The 23,574-nt window shown below is 38.0% G+C and overlaps 1 pseudogene; it reads right to left on the reverse strand.

The window, feature by feature from the left end:
• Positions 1 to 1,210: 1,210 nt before the first annotated feature.
• Positions 1,211 to 23,574, reverse strand: part of LOC147341983 (steroid transmembrane transporter SLC22A24-like) — a 31,009-nt pseudogene continuing 8,645 nt past the window's right edge.

Here is a 23,574-nt window from a genome sequence, read left to right on the forward strand (position 1 = left end):
ATTGACAAAACTGTTTAAAGGTCTACTCTGTGAAAATTCTTTTTGTCAGCAGTGCCCCAAAGTGGCATTGGACTTTGAGCTCCACATCTGTAAATAAAATAAAATAAACCTGCTGCATGGTTTGCAGTCTGTTTCAGAACATGTCATTTGTCAGACTCGAAAGTGAAATGTTTTTTTATTTTTCTGTAAAAAGTACTGAAAGTAGGTGTTTTGCTTGTTTTTTTTTTAATTATTATTATTATTTTTTACTTTACAATATTGTATTGGTTTTGCCATACATTGACATGAATCCACCATGGGCATACACATGTTCCCCATCCTGAAGCCCCCTCCCACCTCCCTCCCCATACCATCCCTCTGGGTCATCCCAGTGCACCAGCCCCAAGCATCCTATATCCTGCATCGAACTTGGACTGGTGATTCATTTCTTATATGATATTATACATGTTTCAGTGCCATTCTCCCAATTCATCCCACCCTCTCCCTCTCCCACAGAGTCCAAGACTGTTCTATACATCTGTGTCTCTTTTGCTGTCTCGCATACAGGGTTATCATTACCATCTTTCTAAATTCCATATATATGCATTAGTATACTGTATGATGTTTTTCTTTCTGGCTTACTTCACTCTGTATAATAGGCTCCAGTTTCATTCACCTCATTAGAACTGATTCAAATGTATTCTTTTTAATGGCTGAGTACTACTCCATTGTATATATGTACCACAGCTTTCTTATCCATTCATCTGCTGATGGACATCTAGGTTGCTTCCATGTCCTGGATACATCAGAGATGGGGAAATAGACCAGTCCTCAAAGCTGGTAACTAAGAGCCCAAACAGAGGGAGTGACCCTACTGTGTCCTCACCTGGGGTATAATTGCAAGGCTGCACCCCTCTATGTTATTAGCATTGTGAATGGACAAAAGGCAAGTGAATATCAACTGTCCTAGAGGAAGCATGAGGGTGAAATGGTACCAGTTTACAGATATTTTAGGATATGATGAAGATAAATATATGTCTCAGCTGCCCCTTACTGACCTTTGGCTCTACCCCCAACAACTTACTAGCAGAATTTCTCATCAGTTTGGCTTGTGGGAATACTTAGCCCTTAATTAGGACCTCTCTTTTCTACTGGCTTCAGATAAGTGTGACCAATATAACCTCTGAAGGATGAGAAAAAGACACTTTCTTTCCCCAGAGTCCAGTCTTCTTTAACGTTGGGGTACAAAGGTGTTGGGCAAAAGGATAAGTCCCACCAGGAACATGAACAGTGTCTGGGTTGGTCAATGGCCCATATGATTCAGTGGTAAAAATGAAGGCTTCAGGCTGAGACAGTTCCAAAGATTACCTGGAACAGGAAAATATTGCTCCCGAAGAGCTGTAGATTCATAAAGATGCCAAACAAAGGTATTGTGCTTCCTAATCTGTAGTGAACAGAAGAGGGAAGACACAAACCATAGGGTTTAGAGCCCAGCTTTAGAGCTGCAGTCTACGATTGTATTGACCCAGGCAGTCAATGGTCAAGCCTAAAGGATAAAGACCCAGCCTGTATAATATGTCATTTTAAGGTTGTAATTATAAAGCTACCATAAATAATTATATGACAATAGTGAAAATGATACTCTTGTCATTCTTTTGTCTGAGTCACTTAGTATAGAGTTGGCAGTGAAACGAAAGCATAACTTGATCAAGTCACCATATTGGATGGTGTATAGAAGTTGAATATAGAAGGGTAAAACTTAGAGAAGGATTTCTTTCTTAAGAGTTGTCAGTATGCTTTGAGTTCTTCCTTTCCTTCACCAACCTCAGTACTATAAACAATTTCCTTTTTCTCAACTAGTGGTTGAAGCAGCAAAAATACTACTGTGTCCCCTTAACCTGGGAGCACAGTGTCTGGTACCTAACACAATTCTAGGGAATTTAAGTTCATGTCTGATTTCTTAGGGCCAAGAGAAATGTAAGAATTCAGGCAAACAAGCATGCATCAACTGCACGATATGAAAGGGAATCAAAAGTTCCCACTGGGGATCTACAATTTACCCAGGAAAGATCTAAGGGAAAGGAATCCACTTTAAAGATATGTTACACCCAGAGAGAGCTAGACTTAGACATTTCAACGGAAGAAACACCACAGATCACAGCAATCCCAAGACAGTAAGTCCTTTCTTGACCAGTATCTCTACTTTCCCCCCCCCTATTCTTATTGTCTAGAGTAAGGAAATCTTAAGCTGATTGTCTAGATTAAGAAACCTATGTATATAGCCCAGTGGGTAGATAAAAGATTGAAAAAGCACAATGCAGTTAAATGCAGAAGTTGTCTGCTAGGATATGCCTAGGAAGAGGTAAACTGTATAATTCAGTAGTTAATTTTTTAAACTTGGCATTGGCTCTATATTATCCTTGGCATTGGCTCTATATTATCCTGTATGGGATTTAAAAACACACTTACACACACACGCACACTTCAAAAATTCAGAATTAAATATAAAAATTTCCCTCTATACATCTGGGTCTCTTTTGCTGTCTTGCATACAGGGTTATCGTTACCATCTTTCTAAATTCCATATATATGCGTTAGAATACTGTATTGGTGTTTTTCTTTCTGGCTTACTTCACTCTGTATAATAGGCTCCAGTTTCATCCACCTCATTAGAACTGATTCAAATGTATTTTTTTAATGGCTGAGTAATACTCCATTGTGTATATATACCACAGCTTTCTTGGCATTAAAACATATATAATATCATAAAAGAAATGAATCACCAGTCCAGGTTTGATGCAGGATACAGGAAGCTTGGGGCTGGTGCACTGGGATGACCCAGAGGAATGGTATGGGGAGGGAGGTGGGAGGGGGTTCAGTATGGGGAACACATGTACACCCATGGCAGATTCATGTTGATGTATGGCAAAACCAATACAATATTGTAAAGTAAAATAATAATAATAATAATATAAAAAATTAAAAAAAAATTTCTCTCTGATCTCAAAATAAGTACTTATATCCCAAGAGATAATGCACATGATTTGGGGTGCTAATGCCCCAAATTGGAAACAAAAGTCCACCAACATTGAAGTACATAAAGAAATTGTAGTGTATTCATGTAGTGGACACTAAAGCACTAGGGAAGAGAACAACCTACTGTTACATGCAACAGAATGGGTGAATATTCATGAGTAAGCATGAGGAGAGAGGGCCTATCACAGAACCCTGTATCAATTTACACTACTTGACAGCCAAGATCAACAAATACTCATCTATAGTGAAGGAGATCAGAATAGCTATTAATTTTTATTTTGCCCAGGAGAGGGAAGTGAGGAGAGAAGAGTCAGGCAGTGGTGGTGGTTATTGCTGTATGGGGTAACTTGAGGGGAACCCCTGTGGAAATAGGATCTTTCTATCTTGATCTGCAAGTTGGTTACAGTTTTACATTTAGAAATATTTATTGATTTGTATATACTCATGATCTCATCCCCCTTTGTGGATCACAGCCTTGTCGTGGTGAAGGAACTTACATAACTCAATGAAGCTGTGAGCCATGCCATGCAGGGCCACCCACGATGGATGGGTCATAGTGAAGACTTTTGACAATACATGGTCCACTGGAGGAGGAAATAGCAAACCACTCCAGTATTCTTGCCATGAGAATACCATGAACAGTATGAAAAGGCAAAAAGGTTTGACACCAGAAGATGAGTTCCCCTGGTTGAAAGGTGTCCAATATGCTACTGGGGAAGAGTGAGTGAAGGGCAATTACACATAGCTCCAGAAAGAATGAAGCATCTGGGCCAAAGTGGAAGCAACACTCAGTTGTTGGTGTGTCTGGTGGTGAAAGTAAAGTCTGATGCTGAAAAGAACAATATTGCATAGGAGCCTGGACTGTTAGGTCGAAGGATCAAGGTAAATTGAATGTGGTCAAGAAGGAGACGGCAAGAGTGAAGATCGACATCTTAGTAACCAGTGAACTAAAATGGATGGGAATGGGTGAATTTAATTCATATGACCATTATATCAACTACGCCATGCAAGAATCCCTTAGAAGAAATGGAGTAGCCTTCAGAGTCAACAAGAGTCTGAAAAGCACACTTTGGTGCAATCTCAAAAATGATAGAATAATCTCAGTTCACTTCCAAGGCAAATCATTCAACATTATACTAATCCAAGTCTATGCCTTAACCTCTGATGCCAACGAAGCTGAAGTTGACTGGTTCTATGAAGACCTACAATATCTTCTAGAGCTAAAACCTAGAAGATGTCCTTTTCTTCATCAGGGATTTGAATGCAAAAGTAGGAAGTAAAGAGATACCAGTAATAACAGGCAAGTTTGGCCTTGGAGTACAAAATGAAGCAGGGCAAAGGCTAACAGAGTTTTGTCGATGGAACATGCTAGTCCTACAACATACCATTTTCCAGCAACCCGAGATAAAATGATGCTACACAGAGACATACCAGATGGTCAATACCAAAATCATATTGATTATGTTCTCTGCAGCTGAAGATGGAGAAGCTCTATAAAGTCAGCAAAATTAAGACCTAGAGCTGACTGTGGCTCAGATCATCAGCTCCTTATTGCAAAAGTCAGACTGAAATCAAATAAAGTAGGGAAAATCAATAGGCATTTCAGGTATGACCTGAATCAAATCTCTTATGATTATGCAATGGAGGTAACAAATAGGTGCAATGGATTAGGTCTGTAGACAGAGTGCCTGAAGAACTATGAACAGAACTTAATAACATTGTACAGGAGGAAGTGAATAAAAATCATTCCAAAGGGGGAAAAAATGCAAGAAGACAAAGTCATTGTCTTAGGAGGCCTTACAAATAGCTGAGAAAAGAAAAGTAAAAGGCAAGGAAGAACGGAAAAGATATACCAGACTTAATGCAGAGTTACAGAGAATATCAAAGAGAGATAAAGACTTCTTAAGTGAACAATGCAAAGAAAAGAGGAAAACAATAGAGATCTTTTTAAGAAAACTGGAGATATCAAGGGAGCATTTCATGCAAGGATGGGCATGATAAAGGGCAGAAACAGCAAGGACCTGAAAGAAGCAGAAGAGATTAAGAAGAAATCGCAAGAATACACAGAAGAAGCATACAAAAAAGGTCTTAATGACCCAGATAACCGCAATGGTGTGGTCTCTTATCTAGAGCCAAACATTCTGGAGTGTGAGGCCAAGTGGGCCTTAGGAAGCATCACTATGAACAAAGCTAGTGCAGGTGATAGAATTTCAGCAAAGCTATTTCAAATTCTAAAAGATGATGCTGTTAAAGTGCTGCACTCAATATGTCAGCAAATTTGGAAAACTCAGCAGTGGCCACAGGACTGGAAAAGGTCAGTTTTCATTCCAATTCCAATGAAAAGCAGTACCAAAAATGTTCAAACTCATTTCACACGCTAGTGAGGTTATGTTAAAAATTCTTCAAGCTAGGCTTTAGCAGCACATGAACCAAGAATGTACAGATATACCGTCTGGGTTTCAAAGAGGCAGAGATCAATTGCCAACATTTGGTTGATTATGGAGGAAGCAAGGGAGTTCCAGAAAAACATCCACCTCTGCTTCATTGATTATGCTAAAGCCTTTGACTGTGGGGATCACAACAAACTGTGGAAAATTCTTACAGAGATAAGAGTACCAGATCACTTTACCTGTCTCTTAAGAAACCTGTACACAGGTCAAGAAACAACAGTTAGAACTGGACATGGAAAAATGGATTGGTTCCAAACTGGGAAAGGAGTACGACAAGGTTGTATATTGCTACCCTGCTTATTTAACTTATATGCAGCATACATTATGAGAATTGCGGTGCTAGATGAATCACAAACTGGAATCATGGTTGCCTGAAGAAATACTGACAACCTCAGATATGCAGATGATACCATTCAAATGGCAGAAATTGAGGAGGAACTAAAGAGAGTCTTGACGAGGGTAAAGAGGAGAGTGAAAAAGCTGGCTTGAAACTCAACGTGAAATAAACTAAGATGACATCTGGTCCCATCACATCATGGCAAATAGAAAGGGAAAAATGGAAGCAGTGACAGATTTTCTTTTCTTGGGCTCCAAAATCACTGCGGATGGTGAAATCAAAAGATGTTTGCTCCCTGGAAGGAAAGCTATGACAAACCTATACAGCATATTAAAAAGCAGAGACATCATTTTGCCGACATTATGTTTATATGATCAAAGCTATGGTTTTTCCAGTGATGATATACAGATGTGACAGTTGGGACATAAAGAAAGCTGAACATTGAAAAATTGATGCTTTTCAATTGTGGTGCTAGAGAAGACTCTTGAGAGTCCATTGAACTCCAAGGAGATCAAACGAGACAGTTCTAAAGGAAATCAACCCTGAATATTCACTGAAAAGACCGTTGATGAAGCTCCAATTCTTTGGCCACCTGATGTGGAGAGTCAACTCATTGGAAAAGACCCTAATGCTGGGAAAGACTGAAGGTAAAAGGAGAGGGGGATGACAGAGGGTGAAATGGTTAGATAGCATCACTGACTCAATGGACATGAATTTTAGCAAACTCCAAGAGTTAGTGGAGAACAAAAGAGCCTGGAGTGCTGCAGTCAATGGGGGTCACAAAGAGTTGGACACAATTTAGCAACTGAACAACAACAATTTGATCTCTTCATATTACAGTTTGCAAAGTTTTCTCCTATTGTGGTCAATACTGAAATCAGACTGATTATATTCTTTGCAGCCAAAGATGGAGAAGCTCTATACAGTCAGCAAAAACAAGACTGGGAGCTGACTGTGGTTCAGATCATGAACTCCTTATTGCCAATTCAGACTTAAATTTAAGAAAATAGGAAAAACCACTAGACCATTCAGGTATGACCTACATCAAATCCCTTATGATTATACAGTGGAAATGACAAATAGATTCCAGGGATTAGATCAGATAGACAGAGTGCTTGAAGAACTATGAACAGAGGTTCATGACATTGTACAGGAGGCAGTGATCCAGACCATCCCCAAGAAAAAGAAATGTAAAAAGGCAAAATGGTTGTCTGAGGAGGCCTTACAAATAGCTGAGAAAAGAAGAGAGGCGAAAGGCAAAGGAGAAAAGCAAAGATATACCCCTTTGAATGCAGAGTTCCAAAGAACAGCAATGAGAGATAAGAAAGCCTTCCTCAGTGATCAATGCAAAGAAATAAAGGAAACAATAGAATGGGAAAGACTAGAGATCTCTTCAAGAGAATTAGAGATGCCAAGGGAACATTTCATGTAAAGATGGGCACAATAAAGAACAGAAATGGTATGGACCTAACAGAAGCAGAAGATATTAAAAAGAGGTGGCAAGAATACAGAGAAGAGCTATACAAAAAAGATATTTATGACCCAGATATCCACGATGATGTGATCACTCACTCACCTTGAGCCAGACATTCTGCAACGTGAAGTCAAGTGGGCCTTAGGAAGCATCACTATGAAGAAAGCTAGTGGAGGTGATGGAATTCCAGTTGAGCTATTTCAAATCCTAAAAGATGATGCTGTTAAGGTACTGCACTCAATATGCCAGAAAATTTGGAAAACTCAGCAGTGGCCAAAGTGGAAAAGGTCAGTTTTCATTCCAATCCCAAAGAAAGGCAATGCCAAAGAATGCTCAAACTACTGCATGATTGCACTCATCTCACACACTAGCAAAGTAATGCTCAAAATTCTCCAAGCCAGGCTTCAACAGTACATAAACTGTGGACTTCCAGATGTTCAATCTGGATTTAGAAAAGGCAGAGGAACCAGAGATCAAATTGCCAACATCTGTTGGATCATGGAAAAAGCAACAGAGTTACAGAAAAACATCTACTTCTGCTTTATTGACTATGCCAAAGCCTTTGACTGTGTGAATTACAACAAACTGTGGAAAATCCTGAAAGAGATGGGAATACCAGACCACCTGACCTGCCTCCTGAGAAATCTGTATGCGAATCAGGAAGCAACAGTTAGAACTGGACATGGAACAACACAATGGTTCCAAATCGGGAGAGGAGTACATCAAAGCTGTATATTGTTACCCTGCTTATTTAATTTATATGCAAGATACCTCACATGAAACGCTGGGCTGGATGAAGCACAAGCTGGAATCAAGATTGCTGGGAGAAATGTCAATGACTCAGATATGCAGATGACACCACCCTTATGGCAGAAAGTGAAAAAGAACTAAAAAGCCTCGTGATGAAAGTGAAAGAGGAGAGTGTAAAAGTTGGCTTAGAACTCAACATTCAAAAAACTAAGATCATGGCATCCAGTCCCATCACTTCGTGGCAAATAGATGGGAAAACAGTGGAAACAGTGAGAGACTTTATTTTGGGGGACTCCAAAGTCACTGCAGATGGTGACTGAAGCCATGAAGTTATAAGACGCTTGCTCCCTGGAAGAAAATCTATGACCAGTCTGCACAGAATATTAAAAAGCAAAGATATCACTTTGCCAACAAAGGTCCATCTAGTCAAAGCTATGGTTTTTCCAGGAGTCATGTATGGATGTGAGTTGGACTATAAAGAAAGCTGAGCGCTGAAGAATTGATGCTTTTGAACTGTGGTGTTGGAGAAGACTCTTGAGAGTCCCTTGGACTGCAAGGAGATCAAAGTAGTCAATCCTAAAAGGAATCAGTCCTGAATATTCATTGGAAGGACTGATGCTGAAGCTGAAACTCCAATACTTTGGCCACCTAATGGGAAGAACTGACTCATTGGATAAGACCCTGATGCTGGGAAGGATTGAAGGCAGGAGGAGAAGGGGACAGCAGAGGATGAGATGGTTGGATGGCATCATTGACTCAATGGACATGATTTTGAGCAAGCTCCAGGAGCTTGGTGATTGACAGGGAAGCCTGGTGTGCTACAGTCCATGGGGTTGCAAAAAAACAGACGCGACTGAGCAACTGAAGTGAACTGATGTGCCAAAATCTGTACTGTGATGGATTACAGATGGAGTACATTCATCTCCAGTGAAGAGACTGACAGTGTGATACAACCTAACTGTTCATCATATAATCAGTTCCATGTGAGTCTTATTTTGTGTGTTTTCCTCATTGTTTACCTTTAAATATGCACCCCTCTCTCACAACACATTATAATCTTTGACATAAATGGCTTCATGTCCCCACTCTTTGAATGTTGTCAGCCCACCTGACAAGGAGCAGGAGACACATCCTTTTACGCAGGTTAGGTGTTCAGAACAAGTGAAAAGCAGTAGTTTTAGTCTGTGCTGCCTCTACCTCCTCCTGCATGGTCACTCTCAAACCCTTCAATAACAACAAACACATATCACTTGTCAGTGTAGTGCCAGGCATTGTGAAAAGCACAGGTACCCCACAGGACAAGAAAGATGTGCTCCCTTTTTTTGTAGTGTAGCATATTACACGTGCAATCGCCAGTGTGGATGTGATATGAAGAAAGATGCGGGGAGTTAAGGGAGACCCCAGGAAATTAGACAGAAGCAATGATATTTTGAAAATGAGGCCATAGAGCCAGGCAGGGATCCATGAGAGCACATACAGTGTAGATTCAGATCAGGAAATGAGCTAAATCACAAAGTCCTTGTACAGTGCTCAAAGCTTCTTTTCATGATATAGCCATGAAAGACAAGGGAACTGAGCTTGCATTCTCAACTAACTGCCCTTTTTAGAAAAGCAGCTTGTCTATCTCAATAAAGAGAAGGCAGATGTCAGTTTATTTCTGCCCTCCAACCCAGTAACCACTTTCCCTTTCCTGCTCACCTTCATGTTCAGGGTTTCTTCAGCATTCTTCATTTCATGTCTGTGTGAAACTTTCTTAATTTTCATTAAGCCCTCATCTGGTTTATTTGTGACAATCAGCCACTGAGCAGATTCAACCAACAACCTGATTAAAGAAGAGCACACAAGTGCAGTCAGCTTTCCCTTGCTTATTTGTCACCTGATTATTGGCAACAGATACTTTTTGCTTTTCATCTATATCTAGAACTTCAGTTGTTGGATTAGGAAAGAAATTATGTTCTATTATACAAATACTAGGAAAATACGAGAATGACTATTGTGGGCATTTTACCTGAAATGTATAGCACACGCAGTCTTATACAGACTTGGGAGTCAAATTTCCTCTGTGCTTAATCAGCAGATTTTCCAAGAAGCTTATGAGGCTTAAGCTTGAGAGTCTTCCACATGCATAATTCCCTTCCAAAGTTTGTCTTAAGTTCTATCAAATTTGTGCTCACAGTATATATTTATAAAATATTCTTTTTTTTAAAAGCCCTCCTATTATGTAAGCTTAAAGCCCAACAACATGTGCTCCAACCATGAACTGCTCCAACCATGAACTGCTCTTAGTAACCTGTTGTTAGTCGCTAAGTACACAGATGAGCCACTAATTTAAATTAGTCTCAGTTTTCTCATCAAGACAGTGGAGAAATTAATGCCACTGTCCTTGTGGGCTTGTTATGAGACTAGAATGAAATAACGGTTGTGTCTGGCATGGATTGCACTTTCCTCTCTCTCTAAACTCCTCTCAGTGTATTAAATCTATAGTCATTTCTTTATGAGTGATGAAATCTCATTCTCCCTAGACTGGTTTTAAGTGTAATGATGAAGCATAAATAAATGTTAAAATTATCTAAGAGGGTAGGGACTGCTGAACACATGATGTAAAGCACCTAAACTGCATGCCAGTTTTATTACTGGAAAAAACTATGCTTCTATTATGTCAGCTAACTATATGGATAAATTTGTTGCCTCTTCCTTTTATCCAATTTCACCTACAAAAATGAAAATAAAAACTTTGCCATGATGTGATTCATTCCAAAGCCAAAAATATTAAAGGTGCTTACTTTTTAAATATTTGAGTGCATTTTACATTAAGGAAAATAACACTAAAATAATTCTATGACTGCTACACAGAGTAAGATACATGAAGAAGGATGGCAGAAAATACTTAGATTTCTCTGGAAGAAAAGTCATTGTCACTCCCTGTTGTGCTTTTCAAATCTCAGTTTGCGCAGAGTGAACAGATGAGAGACATGGGTTTTACTTCCAAACAATTAGATATGATCCCTGGAGTAAGACTACTCTGATTCAATATGCATTTTCATCCCAGGTACCCATAAGACCGAGTGAGAGAGAAGGCTCATACCTTGAGGAGAAAAAGAAGACAAAGAACGTTACAGACACCACCAGCTGCAGGGTGCGCCACTCTCGAAAGACAAAAGCCAGTCCTCCCAGCATTGTCTGTCCAATACTAAAGGTACAGGATAACAGTGTCATTACTATGGTTTGTGACTGGGAACTTAGCCACTCTATAACTGAAAGAAACCCAATTGAGATACTAATGTCAGATAAAGGTGAAATTTCAAGGTCAAATTCAAGACTTGGAAAATGGATTAGATCACAGTTGTGGACTTACCAAGCATGTTGTTATTTGCTATGATGACTACAGCAGAACAACCTGACTAGAAGCATAGTAAGCAGTCAATGAGGAAGGTGGGAGCAAAGGCTGCACAGGTCCCAGAGATGGCGAGCTGGAGCAAACAGCACCTGAGAATCAACTTTCGCCCAAACCTAAGAAACAGAGAGTCAGCTTAGATTATGGGAGTAATAGTAATACATGGTAAGAAACTCAGAAAGCAAAAGCATACTCTGAAATTTAGACAGTGTTTTTTTTTTTCTAATTTTATTTTATTTTTAAACTTTACATAATTGTATTAGTTTTGTCAAATATCAAAATGAATCCGCCACAGGTATACATGTGTTCCCATCCCGAACCCTCCTCCCTCCTCCCTCCCCATACCATCCCTCTGGGCCGTCCCAGTGCACCAGTGTTTTAATAAGTGATTCATGAACCTGAAATCTTGAAAAAACAAGAGCTAAATCAACACATTTCTCCAAAAGTAACACTCTTTGTCTATGTAGTAGCCTAAGAATCTAAAAACTTCATTCTCTAGTCAGCAGGAGGCAATTGACATCAAGTTATATCATATTAAAGAAACCACAGTATTGGAAATTGTAATATTACTGTATTACTCTTGATGAAAGTGAAAGAGGAGAGTGAAAAAGTTGGCTTAAAGCTCAACATTCAGAAAACTAAGATCATGGCATCTGATCCCATCACTTCATGGAAAATAGATGGGGAAACAGTGTCAGACTTTATTTTGGGGGGCTCCAAAATCACTGCAGATGGTGATTGCAGCCATGAAATTAAAAGATGCTTACTCTTCAGAAGGAAAGTTATGACCAACCTAGATAGCATATTCAAAAGCAGAGACATTACTTTGCCAACAAAGGTCCATCTAGTCAAGGCTATGGTTTTTCCAGTGGTCATGTATGGATGTGAGAGTTGGACTGTGAAGAAAGCTGAAGGCCGAAGAATTGATGCTTTTGAACTGTGGTGTTGGAGAAGACTCTTGAGAGTCCCTTGGACTGCAAGGAGATCCAACCAGTCCATCCTAAAGGAGATCAGTCCTGGGTGTTCTTTGGAATTATGCTAAAGCTGAAACTCCAATACTTTGGCCACCTTATGCAAAGAGTTGACTCATTGGAAAAGACTCTGATGCTGGGAGGGATTGGGGGCAGGAGGAAAAGGGGACGACAGAGGATGAGATGGCTGGATGGCATCACCAACTCAATGGACGTGACTTTGGGTGAACTCCGGGAGTTGGTGATGGACAGGGAGGCCTGGGGTGCTACAATTGATGAGGTCACAAAGAGTCAGACACGACTGAGCGACTGAACTGAATTGAACTGAATATTACCGTAAACATCCATTTAACAAGTATGTGTATCCAGCAAAGTAGAGAGTCTCTATAGAGTGTCTAGAATGCATGGAGCTAAAAGTATACTTGAGTCTCTAAATTACAGCTGAAAAAAAAAATGTTAGTTGCTCAGTCATGTCTGACTCTTTGCAACCCCATGGACTGTATAGACTGCTAGGCTCCTCTGTTCACGGAATTCTCCAGGCAAGAATACTGGAGTGGGTTGCCATTCCCTTCTCCAGAGTATCTCCTGGACTCAGGGATCGAACCCAGGTTTCCTGCATTGCAGACAGATTCTTCACTGTCCGAGCCACCAGGGAAGTCCTGAGCCACTGCAAAGTATCAGGGAACAATGCATTAAAGTTGTTAAAGCTTTATGTAAAATCACTCAATTGAATCTGGATTTTCAGTTCTCAAGCAACATGCTTTCCTAGAACAATATGAGCTCCATAAGCCAGACAGAAGAAATTACATAATTTTTTCAGGGGAAAGATTAATGTAAGATGGTGAATCAAGGGGAAAAGAAGGTGAAAGACAAATGAGGAAAAGGGAATTTGGTTTTCCGTGGGCGTCAGGAAAAGGGGACCTTAGTGTATATGACTTGGACTACATAGGATGTGCTAATATATACACCCAGTAATAAAAACTAACGTACAAATTTTGGAATTCGGAATTCCTCTGCAAGGTTTGAAATAGAATTCTTTAAAAATTCAAATAGTGCACCAAAAAAACTGGAAAATGTAAAAACATAGGAACAAAAATAATACCAAATAAGCATTTTAGTAATCATTATTATCATCAAGATTGAAGGCAGGAGAAGGGGACAACAGAGGATAAGATGGTTGGATGACATCACTGACTCAATGGATGTGAGTTTGAGCAAACTCTGGGAGAAGGACAGGGAAGGACAGGGAAGCCTGGTGCGCTGCAGTCCACGGGGTTGCAGAGTCAGCCCCATGGACTGAACAACTGAACAACAACATAATCATCAATAAAATGGTACAGGGAGGGAGGAGGGAGGAGGGTTCAGGATGGGGAACACATGTATACCTGTGGTGGATGCATGTTGATATATGGCAAAACCAATACAATACTGTAAAGTTAAAAAATAAAATAAAATATTAAAAAAAAGAAAGTTATGTAGAAAAAATTAAAGTGATAGACTGAAACGAATCATAACAACAATCACATCAAACAAGTTGCTAATGACCTAAACCGTCTATCACATGAGGGAGATTATCAAAGGGTTAAAAAAAGACCTAATTTTAAGTACAATAGTACTTAAAATATTGTGGGTTGAAAGTAAATTGACAGTAAAAAAAAATATTTAGTTCAAATAGTAATTATAAGATGCCTGGTGTCTTTACATTATCATCAAATAAAACAAATTTCAAAACAAAAGACATTTACAGAAATAATAATGCTGAAAAGGTCAAATGTATATGAACTCAACAAAAGCTTGAAATACATGAAATAAAACTGACAGAATTAGATACAGAGTTCATATTCTGCAATCATTAATTTATAACTCTTCATTCACCTTATTCTTCTGATACCTTAAATCTACTTTCTGCCTCCACTAATTTGCCTAGTCTTAGCTAGTTCTTGTGAATTCTGTTTCACAATGATAGGAAGAGCTGACATCGAAGGATCAAAAAGCGACATCATTGTGAACGTTTGGCCGCCGCAAGCCAGTTATCCCTGCGGTAACTTTTCGGACACCTCCTTCTTAAAACCCCAATGGTCAGAAAGATCGTTCTTTTGTAAGTGGATGCATACGTTTGTCCTGTGCCTGGTTTATTTCATTCAGCGTATTTTTTTCATAGTTTATTTATGTTGTACCAAGTACCAGAACATCATTCTATTTTCAGGATGAATAATATCCTATTGTGTATATTCACCATATTTGTTTACCCATTAATCTGCTGATGCATACTTGGATCACCACCTTCAGGTATTATAAATAATGTTGTAATGAATACTGATGTACAGCTATCAAACTCGCTGTTTTTAATTTTTTAGAGTATATACCTAGGAATGGAATTGCTGGTTCATGTGAAAATTCTGTTTAGACTTTTTTTTAATTTGTTTTTTAAATTATTATTATTTTTTTTACTTTACAATATTGTATTGGTTTTGCCATACATCAACATGCATCCGCCACGGTTGTACACGTGCTCCCCATCCTGAACCCCTCTTCCACCTCCCTCCCCATACCATCCCTCTGGGTCATCCCAGTGCCCCAGCCCCAAGCTTCCTGTATCCTGCATCGAACCAGGACTGGCAATTCGTTTCTTATATGATATTATACATGTTTTAATGCCATTTGACAATCTGCCAAACTGTTTCCCATCTTGTTGTTGTTATTCAGTCACTAAGTTGTGTCCGACTCTGCGCACCAGGCTTCCCTGTCTTTCACTATCTTCTGAAACTTGCTCAAATTCATGTCTATTGAGGATTCATCATTTTATATTTCCACTGTCTTTGAATGAGGGTTTCAACTTCTCTACTTGCTCACCAACACTTACTATTTCTGCTTTTTTAAAATTATAGCCATCCAGTTAAAATAAATAAATTTATATTAAAAAATAATAAAATTATGGCCATCCTAGTAGGTGTGATATGGTTTGCCGTACAGTTTTGACTTGCATTTATTTAATAAGTGATGACGTTGGGATCTTTTTATGTGCTTATCAACTACTTGTATATCTTCTTTATAGAAATATACTCAAGTCCTTTGCTAATATTTAAATTGGTTTATCATTTTGTTATTGGATGGTTCATATATTCTGGATATTAAATACTTTCAGCTGTGTTATTTTAAAATATTTTCACCCAACTTGTAGGTTATCTTTTATTCTCTTGATAATAACTTTTGATGCACAAGGTTTTTAATTTTGATGAAGTCTGATTAAGCTATTTTTGTTGTTGTTGTTTGTGATTTGCATGTCTAAGAATCCATTACCAAATACAAGGTTATGAAGATTCACTTCTATGCTTCCTTTAAGAGTTTTAAAGTTTTAACTCTTACATATAGGTTATTAATTCACTCAGCTTTTGCATATAGAGTGAGAGAAGAGTAAACTTTTTTTTTTATTTTGTATGGGCATTTAGGGGCTTATTAGGTGGCACTAATGGTAAAAAAAAAAAAAAATGCATGCCTATGCAGGAGACATTAAGAAACGCAGGTTCAATCCCTAGGTTGGGAAGACCCTCTGGAGAAGGGCACAGCAACCTACTCCACTGTTCTTGCCTGGAGAATCTCATGGACATAGGCGCCTGGAGGGCTACAGTCCACAGGGTCGCAAAGAGTCGGACATGACTGAAGTGAATTTGCAGGCGTGAACATGGATATTTAGCGGTTAAGTACCATTTCCTGAAAACATTTTTCTTTTCCACACTGAGTGATCTTGGCACACTTGACAAAAGTCAGTTGGCTCTAAATGTACAATTTCATTTCTGGACTCAGTTCCTTTTTGTTGGTTTGTACCTCTCCTCTATCCTTATGGCAGTACTATAATATTTGGTTATGGCAGTTTTGTAGTAGTCAAAAAGTGTGGGTCCTCTGAATTTATCCTTCTTTTTAACATTGTTTGGCTCTTTGGAGCTCCAAATTCATATAAATTTAAAGTTCAGCTTTTCCATTTCTATAGAAAACAATGTTGGAATTTTGATAGGGATTTCACTGAAACTCTTGATTGCATTAAGTAGATTGACTAGTTGCCAACATTAAGTCTTCCTACAGCATTAACATGGGATTCCTTTCCATTTGTTTAGGGCTTTCTATTTCTTTCAGCAAGGCTTTATAGTTTACAGTATACAAATCTTTTATCTCTTAGATTAATTTTATTGATAGGTAGTTTATTTTTTTAGAAGATATTGTAAATGTAATAACTTTCTCAATTTCATTTTCTGCTTGTTCATTGTGGTTATATAATTGTGTGTTTTTCTTGTACCCTACAACTTTGTTGAATTCATTCATGAACTCTAATAGCTCTCTTGTGCATTCTTTGGAATTTTAAATTTGTATAATCATGTCATCTACAAAAATAGATAGACTAAAGTTTTTCTTTTCAATTTGGATAAATTTAATTTCTCTTTCTTATCTAATTACTCTAATTAGATTCTTCAGTACAATGTTGATTAGCAACAGTGAAAGCAGACATCCTTGACTTGCTCCCGAAGTTATTGTGAAAGTTTTCCTTTCACCATTGAGCTTAATGTTAGTTGTAGTTTTTTTCTTAAATACCCTTTAACTTATTGGGTTCCCTTTTATTCTTAGTAGTCTTATTTTTATCATGAAAGAGTGCTAGGTTTTATAAAATGCTGAATTGTACATTTTATAAAATGTATCAATTGAAATTATGCTTTCTTTTTCTATTAAAGTGCTATATTACATTGATTGATTTTCTTATGATGAACTACCTTTGCATTCCTGGGATAAATCCTATTTGTTCATGGTATATAACTTTAAATATGCAGTTGGATTCAGTCTGCTAGCATTTTGCTGCAGATTTTCTGTTCATAAAGGATGTTGCTCTGTTGTTTTCTTGTGATGTCCTTATCTGGCTTTGATATCAGAGCAGCACTGGTCCCATAGAGTGAGTTAGGGAGCTTTCCTCCTCTTCTGTTTCATGGAAAAGTTCAAGAAGAATTGGTGTTCATGTCGGGTTGGTCAAAGGGTCATTCATTTCTCCCCCATTAGATGGCTCTATCAGTGCTTAGTTGTCTTTAACTTCATTCAAAATAATTTTGTTACCTGGTATTCTGACAGCTGCCATATCAGTGTGCCTTTTAAAAACTTATCAAAGTTGGTGAATTTTTGTGTAGCCATTTTAATATTGAAGATGAAAGAGAAAAAGCAACATTTTCAGCATTGTTGCTTGTTATTGTCCCCAGTCACATCCAACTCTTTGTGACCCTGTGGTCTGTAGCCCGTCAGGCTCCTCTGCCCATGGAATTCTGTAGGCAAGAATACTGGAGTGGATTGCCACTTCCTACTCCAGGGGATCTTCCCAACCTAAGGATTGAAGCCATGTTTCTTGTGTCTTCTGCATTGGCAGGTGGATTCTTTATCACTGAGGCACCAGGGAAGCCAACTTATTAACAATTAAAAGCAAATGGGTTGAATTTTCCCATCAAAAGAGAGAGTCACTAAATGGATTTTTTAGAAAAGGACTGAACTATATTCTTCTTACAAGAGGCTCACTTCAGCTTTAAAGACATACATAGGCTCAAAGTGATGGGACAGGAAAGGATACTCTATACAGAGTACAATCAAATGAGAATTTTTTTGTCTGATACTTACATCAGACAAAACAGACTCCAATCAAAAATGGTAAGAAGACACAAAAAGGTGCATTACATAATGATAAAGGAACCATTTATCAAGATGATATATCAGTAATAAATAATTATGCAACTAACACCAGAGCACCTCAATATATTAAGCAAATGCTAACATATGTGAAAGGAGAAATAGACAGCAACACAATAATATTGGTGGGCCTCATTACTTTGTTTTCAACAATGTTTAGCCAGATTAAGAAAGTTAGAGAGAAGACTCAAATAAAAAATTAAAAACGAAAGTGGAGACACAGGGTTATAAGGTACTACTCAAATATTTCTGTGTTTTAATAAAATAAATAAAACCTTTAATAAAATAAAATAAAACCTTTAATTAAAAAAAAGGTTAACCTATAAGAAATGGGTAAGTTCCTAGACACATACAATCTACCGAGACTGAATCATAAAGAAATGGAAAAATATGAACAGACCAATAATGACTAAGGAGATTAAATCAGTAATATAAACCACCCCTTCTCACAAAAAAAAAAAAAGAAAGAAAGAAAAACAATGCAAAACCTGGACAAGAGGTTTCACAGGTGAATTCTACCAAACATTAAAAAATGAATTAAACCAGTTCCTTTCAAACACTTCCCAAAAAATTTGAAGAGGAGGAAACACTCTCAAACTGATTTTAGAAATCCACCACTTTTCTGATTCCAAAGTCAGATAAGGACACTCCAAGAAAACTGCAGACCAACATCTCTGCTGAATACAGATGCAAAACATTCTCAACAAAATATTAGTAAACCAAATTCAATAGCACACTAAAAGGATCATAAAACATGATCAAGTGGAATTCACCCCCAGGATGTAAGGATTACTCAAGATATGTGAATCAATAAATGTGAAAAACCACATAATGGAATGAAAGGTAAATTAGTATGATCATGTCAAGAGATACAGACAAAATCCAACATCCTTTAGTGATAAAAATAATTATTTGGGTACAGAAGAAATGTACTTCAACATAATAAAGGCCATACATGACAAATCCTCAGCTAATATCATACTCAATGCTGACAGGTAGAAGGATTTTCCTCTAAGCTTAGGAAAAAACAAGGGTGCCCACTCACACAGGTCACATTTAACATAATATTGTAAGTTGTAATCAGAGAAAGCAGGCAAGAAAAAGCCATAGAAGTTGGAAGGAAGAATTAAGTTCTCTCTGTTTGCAGATGCTATCATTCTATACACAGAAAATTCTAAAGATTCAACCAAAAATTGAGTGAAGAACAAATTCGGTGAAGTTACAGGATACAAAATCAACACACAGAAATCAATTGCATTTCTGTACACTAACAATGAAATATGTGAAAAAAAAGTATTAAAGAGAACAATTCCACTCACAGTAGCATCAAAAGGCACTTTATTGTGAATTATCATAAAGGCTTTGGTCAGAATACTGTCAACTCTTTTGTGAATTACATTTGGGGTAATTGCATACAAAGTTCACAATTTTCAGGTGAAAGATAAAATGGCTTTAGGCTTATGGATGGTAAGGGATACTTTAAGTCTCTCATTTCTCCTGTGAAAGACTTGAGTGTGCCATCGTTGTCTCTTACTTGAGGATGGACACTGCTGGCACAGGATAACCCAAATTTCTCACACCACAAATTGTGACTCCTGAGGTCTATAGATTAATTAACTCATATTAAGATAATATATGATTGCACGAATACTTAATACAAGGCTTTTATAAGCTGGGCATACACACAGAGGAAACCAGAATTGAAAGAGACACGTGTACCCCAATGTTCATCGCAGCACAGTTTATAATAGCCAGGACATGGAAGCAACCTAGATGTCCATCAGCAGATGAATGGATAAGAATGCTGTGGTACATATACACAATGGAATATTAATTACTCAGCCATTAAAAAGAATACATTTGAATCACTTCTAATGAGGTGGATGAAACTGGAGCCTATTATACAGAGTGAAGTAAGCCAGAAAGAAAAACACCAATACAGTATACTAACGCATATATATGGAATTTAGAAAGATGGTAACGACAATCCTGTATGCGAGACAGCAAAAGAGACACAGATGTATAGGACAGTCTTTTGGACTCTGTGGGAGAGGCGGGGGGGATGATTTGGGAGAATGGCATTAAAACATGTATAATACCATATAAGAAATGAATCGCCAGTCCATGTTCAATGCAGAATTCAGGATGCTTGGGGCTGGTGCACTGGGATGACCCAGAGGGATGGTATGGGGAGGGAGGTGGGAGGGGGGTTCGGGATGGGAACACGTGTACACCCGTGGCGAATGCATGTTGATGTATGGCAAAACCAATAAAATATTGTAAAGTAAAAAAAAAATAATAATATAATTTAAAAAATTAAAAAAAATAAAAGCAAGATAAACATCCACAATTATTTTACAATTCCAGTATTACCTCACTATGCACCAGGTTTTATAGAAATGCCTACCAATTATGGTGGGGCAACCAAGACATGATAACCAATGCGGGAACCCATAAGCATTTAGCTCATTGAGTCCAGTAGGGACTTAACATAAAAATCATGGCAAAGGCCAGCAGTGCTATTCTCTATATCTGTGTTTTTAAAGAAGCTGCACCTCCTGTCTTGAAGCACCTTCCTTTCTGTTCCCATAGATAACTCTTCCTCATATTTCTGGATGAAGTATTATGATACTTACCCTCTAAATACTGTTCTGGAATTTCCCCCAGATCTTGTAGAGATGATATTTCTGTGTCCAGTACACAGAGCTCTGTGGCAACAAAATGTCATTCATCACAATGAGTTGAATTCTGCATTTCCATCCATAGCTCCCTGGGAACCAAGGCAGCTCACCCCAGAGGAAGGGCAGCAGTGATGTGGAGACACTCACCTGTCTGAGAGATGGCCATGTATGAGGCCCCCAACCAGCACTCCAGCCATGACTAGGGATTGAACCACTGATTTCTGTGACTGATGATCACATACAAAGTCCCACTGGAAGAGAAGAAAACCAGCACAAAGGGGCTTCACAGCATCCCATAATCCCTCAATGTGCCCTTCGTGAACACGTTCTGTTTGTTTTTTTTTTTTTTTTTTTTTACTATGTTTATTCATCTGTATCATTTAAGTCTCAGTTTAAGCATGGCTTTTCTAGAATTTCTCAACCAAGTCTTCTAGGTTATAACAGGATCAGTCTTTATATTCACTTAGCACTGCATACCCCAGCGGTCCTCAATCTTTGCCACACATTGGAAACATTGAGTTTTTTTTTTTTAACTTTACAATATTGTATTGGTTTTGCCATATATCAACATGAATCCACAACAGGTATACACATGTTCCCCATCCTGAACCCTCCTCCTTCCTCCCTCCCCGTGCCATCCCTCTGGGTCATCCCATTGTAAGGAAACATTGAGTTTTTAAAAAAATATTGAAGTCTAGATTTCACATCTAGAGTGAAATGTACTCCAGTCTGTTTCTCTGACAAGTAACCAGGGTATTGAAATATGTTCTAATTAAAAATAATATTTCCAATTTGCAACTAGATTGAGAACAAGTGAGCAAGAATAATTTTTCACAAGTAATTACTTGTCTAATCACCAGTCTTTATACTAAAGGTAAAGCTTTGTGATGTTAGAATTCATATCCAGTTGGTTGATTTCACTGTCCTCAATTTTAAATGCTTGGCTTTTAAAAAGGTAAGCAATCATTATTGCTGAAAGAATGAAAGGCAGGTGGGTACACTAATACTAAGCACTTGAACAGTATTTATGCTGTTATTCTAAACACCCAGACCATGTACTCACAATAGTAAATGAGGCTTTACCTCAGTCATGATGGTGGAGGAGAACAAGCAGCGATCATACACCCAGCCATCCACACAGGGCTCTGTGTCCACGTCACTCATGTCGGGAAAGATCCCATTTAGGTGAAGGAGCTGCCACTGTGGATGGAGGAAGCGATGACATTTCTCTGGCTTCAATTTAGAATCCAAGGGGATGGAAATTCCCAGGAGGACATCAAAGCTGAGGGTCCCAGTGTCATTATCAGAGACAGTGGCATTACTGAGGATGTGGACCCAGCAGCGATGCCCTGGAACAGCTGCAGTGAAGTTCTCCAGCAGTATATGGCATGCTATCATCATGAGAGAAGGCAAAGCTAAAAGCATCTGAAGGATCTGGAATTTCCCCAGGCCACCAATTTCATCCTGGAGCTTCTCAAAGGGCACTGTGCAAAGGTGATATTCAAGAGAAGCTACAATGACTTTACAGGGACAAGTTCAGGGGCACAAAAAGTTTCCTTATATTAATTCAAACTATCTACGTGACCTCACACCAGTTTCTCATTAATGAGTCCTGTCACCTTACTTACAACAGAGTAGTTTTCCCAGTCCTTTTGTTATCAGGATATAATACTCTTCTTTTTTTAAAGTAAAGTTATAGAGATAATTATTTACCAAAATACTTTCCATTGTTGACAATGAAATCTGTTTAAAGGTTGACTCTCTGAATGTGCTTGTCCTCAGGGGTTATGTAAAATCAGCATTGGACTTTGACATGAACATGGTCTCTAAATAATCTAAGATAAGCCTGCTACACAGTCTTCAGTATTTCTAGAAAGTGGAATTTGAGAGACATGGAAGTAAATTGCTTTATGATTTTTCTGTGGAAAGAATAGGAAACAAATGTTCTCTTGTTTAATACTGAATTTGATTAAAATAATTAAATAAAATTAATTAAATTTAATTAATTTTAATTTAATTAATTGATTAATTTAAAAATTAATTAAAATAAAAAATTAAATTAAAAAAAAACTAGCCCTACTAGTTTTCAGTAGCTGATATATTATGCTTCAGTTTAAATTACACAAAAAACTCACAATAATTTTAAGTTCCTTGAAATATAGGTACAGGGGAAAGGCAGTGGTAAACTCATGTGAGTTTATTTTCTTGGATTTATTTATTGGTTTACATAATATATTATTGCTTTACATAATATATGGACTTCTAGATGACTCAGCCAGAAAGAATCTGCCTGCAATGCAGGAGACCTGGTTCAGTCCCTGGGTTGGGAATATCCCCTGGAGAAGGGAATGGCAACTGACTTCAACATTCTTGGCTGGAGAATTCCATGGACAGAGGAGCCTGGTAGGCTACAGTACATGGGGTCACAGAGTTGGGACACAACTGAGCAACTAACACTTTACATAATGTATTAAGTATAATTTATGTGCAATTGTTCAGAATACTGATGAACCGATCCTTTTATCACTATGAAACTGGCCTAGTTATTCTCTGGTAATACTCTTTGATTTCAAGTATATATTTTCTCCTTTTCATATAGTCATCCAAGTTTCTTATATTTAGCATTCGCAAGCTATAACTGTCCAATTCTTTACATAGTTTATTAAAATGTTTAATGAGATAACTGTAGAGTCACATACAGCAGCAAGAAATAATGTAATGAGAAATTGTCTGCACAGTACCCATTTTCCCCCATAGAAATATTTGCAAGAGTATAGTATATATTAGTAC

Source organism: Bos grunniens, chromosome 29 (genome assembly GCF_055505025.1).
Source record: "Bos grunniens cultivar Pamir isolate PY7600 chromosome 29, Bosgru_T2T1.0, whole genome shotgun sequence".
NCBI lineage: Eukaryota > Metazoa > Chordata > Mammalia > Artiodactyla > Bovidae > Bos > Bos grunniens.